Raw genomic sequence first — 4,248 nt, forward strand, 5'->3', positions numbered from 1 at the left:
GCAATTGCATATTAGCAAAATGTGTTTGGAATAATAACCAGCAGGCATTTCAACATGCTCCAAAACTGTAAGGCATCAGGCAAGAATTATGTCTTTTAAAAAAATGGGAGAAAACCTCTCATTAGACATCTTGCTTTGATTTCAGTCTCCATAGAAACTGGATATGCAGATACAAGGAGATATTTTTGTCTTTGGAATTTTTTGCATGTCTTGGAATTTGGACATGTGCACAGACAAAAAGCCAGATGTGAAGTATAGCATATGAGGTAGCAATTAGAGAAACCAGTGCCAGGCAAGGAAATGCTCAGTCTTGAATGGCAGATTCAGAACCTAACTCAGGATGAAAACCTGCAAAGTTCATGAGACTAGACGGCGGGTCTTTACAAAGAAGCCATAGTGCCTACCATCATCCATCCATCCACGTGACTGAGTCCATGCCATGGTCCCAGTTGGGCCCTCACCCGATTGGAATGAGCTTTGATTTCTTCCAAAATGCAATCATTTTTCTTCTTTGACCCTACTGGGACCTGCTGTCCTTGCATAAGTTCGTGGAGCCAAGGTTTGCCTTGCTTTAAGAAAAATTCCTTAATCTAGACGATGTGGGGTTGCACAGTTAGAAAGAAGGTTCTTCAAGCTGGGCCTGGGTGTGGACCAGAAGCCCCAACAGTATAATAAAGCCTTGGAGTGGAGCTTTACCTTGTGGAAGGTGTGTCAGGATCCATTAGCATGCCTGTCTACTCGAAGGAAAGCCAAGAGTTAGTCTACATCAAATGCCTATGTATTGCTGAGATCCATTTCAGGGTTCAAAAAGGAAATGGATGGAACATTCCAAGTACCTCAGGGGTGGTGCTAACCTCACATGGTCCCCTGCATGCTTAGCCTGATAGCTGGGTAATTCTGTCTTTTTCAAGGCCAGCTATGAACAGCTTCCTTAAGTCAAGGACTGGATGGTCCTATAAGTTCCACAATCCTCCATGTCCCAGACCCCAGGCCACTCTTGTCTGTAAGGCCTAAGACCTAGGAAATGGATCTAAGAAGGTGTGCACATTTTGGCAGAGTGACCCCAGTGGACTTATATAGCTAATTTAGGAATAAGAGGAGGAACCAGATGTTAGCCTCAGCCTCCTCGTGCACCTAGCTGTTCTGTCCTTTCTATGACCAGGTTTCACAGAGGCAGAATGAATGCCATCCTTGTATCTTGTCTTGGATCCCCCAGATCCACCCTCCTGGGACACCAGCACAGAAGCACACAGACGATCTACCTTGGGTTGTGACTCCTGGCCTCAGCTCCGTCATCTTATATCTTCCCATCCCCACCCTCCCTACCTCTTCCACCCTATTTCCTACCGGCTGCTGGCAGGCTCCACCCCTACCATATGACCAGAGTCTTTCATATCTCCTCCACATAGCCTGCTTCTCCTTCCTCAGTGTGCCTGCAGGGCCTCCCCGGCTAAGGGGAAGTGATCAAATCAGAAACTAGAGTTTATGTCAGAAGTAGTCCTGCTCTTCCCCTTGACCTTGGAGAATGCACTGTCTGTCGGCCACGTCTGAAGAGAGTGTCTAGCTTCTCTGCATGCATTGTCCTTGGTTGGTGCATCAATTTGTGCAGCCCCCGCCCCTAGGTTCAGATCCACCATCCTTGAAGGTCTCCCTGTGGGGCTCCTGAACCCTCTGGATCCTTCCATCCCCTCAACTCCTCCATATAACTCTCAGTGCTCTGCCCAGAGTCTGCCTCTGAGTCCCAGCATCTGTCCAGATCCCCTCAGCGGGAGAGGATGGTTCTTAAGCAATGATCATAGCCCACAACGAGTTCCTTGGTTGGCGTTCATGAACACCATTGCAGAAAGAGAATGCAGAAGCAAGGTAGATGTCTTTATTATCGCTTATGAAATATCCCTTGTGTCTCTGTGGACACTGTGTGCACGAGGAAGGGTTTAATGAGAGATGTGCTGCACTTATGATTGTGTACGGTCTCTAGAAACACAAGTTTGTGTCCCAATTAGTGGCTTGAACATCCTTTCTACAAACAGGATAAGCTGATGGCACTGCATTAGAACTTCAGTTCTGATGAGACAGGTGATCCTTGCAAGCATGTCTTAAACCCACTTCACTTTGAAAAAAACCAATATTTGATATTTGCTTTTTAAAAAAATCTTCTTTCAATCTACTTCTCTTCATTTCTCTCTTACCATGTTTATCTTTTCTCTAATGCAATGTGCAACTTTATCAGCTAAAGCCAAACATCTCCTGCTTGCTGGTCCTCCCCGGCTTCATCTGGGTGCCCTCTGTCTTCGCAGCATGTGCTCATAGAAGCCGCAGAACTGGCGGCTGGAAAGGCACTAATTCTGCTATTCGCTGTTTTCTTCATTAATTCTGTTCTCAAAGGCATGAGTATTTCAATAGCTCAGAAACCTGCTTTGCGCTGTGGTGCAGGAAAACTATGAAAGCAGAATTCCTGCATGCTGTATTTGCTCTCAGGACCTCATATGACCTTCTCTGCTGCCTTCCCACCGGTGCGTTTGGAAACATGTAACTGTTGAGTTTTTAGTGACTCTGCCAGTTATGTTTATTGCTCCGAAGACATGTGCATTTCCATACAGTAAGGGACCAAACCTTTGCTGGTTTTGTGGCTTCAGGCAGTGTTATGCCTTCCCTTTTATCGCGTTTGACAAGATGCGGTGACTGATACTTCATTGTTTCTGACTTTCAAAATTGGCAGCTTCCTGTAGCTCAACCTAATATACATTTACACAATGGCTAATGGCTGGGATTCAGGGAGTTAAAATTTCCTGCAAACTGGTGTGTAATATTAGTGCATTTTATCCATCTCCAAGGCCCCCTGCTCTTTTTTTTTTTTTTAACAGAGTAGGCTTATTTGGTGTGTAGTCTACAGGCAGAGTGCAGGGTTGCAGTGTGTTCCCACAGGAGGCAGCATTCTTACTTAGCCTTGAGGATGTGTCTGTGATAATTTTGGCCTAGCAGGAGGACATAGATCATGTGTTTAGAGGAAAAAGATCCAGCCAGGAAGAGAGAAGGGAGCTCTGGGTGGCCCAGAACTGGATGAAAGGCAACATCACAGGCTCTACATAGCTGTTGGGCCTGGTGACCTTCCCACTGCCACTTCCAGGAGGAAGATGCACCTGTCCTAGAGAGAATCTGAAAGTTCAGAACTGCGCCCTCAGGTACCATCTTCCTGAGCATCATAGGTTTAAGCACCAGGACGTGCACTAAGCAGATGCATGAGGAACTGTCTTGAAGTCCTGGCATTGAGGTTATGCTGAGTACTGCAGCAGAGAAGTGTGTGAAAACCCGCTATCCTATGTTGCTTGTTTGTCATCGTCAGGAAAACCCTAACTGGGCTTGAAGTTGTTGCTTCCTCAAATTAGCTGCCACACCAAGCACGTGTCATTTGCAGAACTGATTAATTGCACGTGCAGGTGAAATGCGAACAGAGGCGGCACTCGGGAAACCATGTCAATTCCACAGGAGCGCCTCTATGGGCATTTGATAATTATATCGCTTTCTTTTTTTCTAATTTTTTATTAATTTATTCTTGTTACATCTCAATGGTTATCCTATCCCTTGTATCCTCCCATTCTTCCCTCCCTCCCATTTTCCCCTTATTCCCCTCCCCTATGACTGTTCCTGAGGGGGATTTCCTCCCCCTGTATATGCTCATAGGGTATCAAGTCTCTTCTTGGTAACCTGCTATATATTGCTTTCTTAATGGGAAACAAACTGAGCTGACAGAGGTGTGTCTGTCCCTTAAGATCTCTTTGTAAATAGAGAAGTCAGAGATGGCTTCTGCCTTGCACTGTAGGTGGGGATGCCTCTGTGTGCAGGGACCCTGGAGAGACGAACGATGACACAGCAAGAACAGCTTACACACGCTGCCAGGGACAAATTCCTCATCTCTGGTCCCGTTCATGTTACCTTTGAACGAAGAGTGCTGTCAGCGTAGCAAAGCAGTCTACTGGTTGTCACAGTCGTGACTAGCTGTTCATCTGTCCTTTAGCCATCCTCCCATACCCCCAGAGGGTTCCTCTTGAATATGGTGACTGTTACTATTTTGAGTAGATGAGAAGAAACCAGACTATTGACTCCAAAGCTTGCATTGTATTTGTGGAGCAGACGTACAGTCAGACACTTGCGAAGCCTTCTAATACCTTATTGTACCCAGTGCTCAAGGTGACCCCTTGAAGAGCACGCTGCTATAGTTCATTGGCAAAGCCAATGGAGACCAGAAGA

The sequence above is a fragment of the Acomys russatus genome, chromosome 27, assembly GCF_903995435.1.
Source record: "Acomys russatus chromosome 27, mAcoRus1.1, whole genome shotgun sequence".
Lineage (NCBI taxonomy): Eukaryota > Metazoa > Chordata > Mammalia > Rodentia > Muridae > Acomys > Acomys russatus.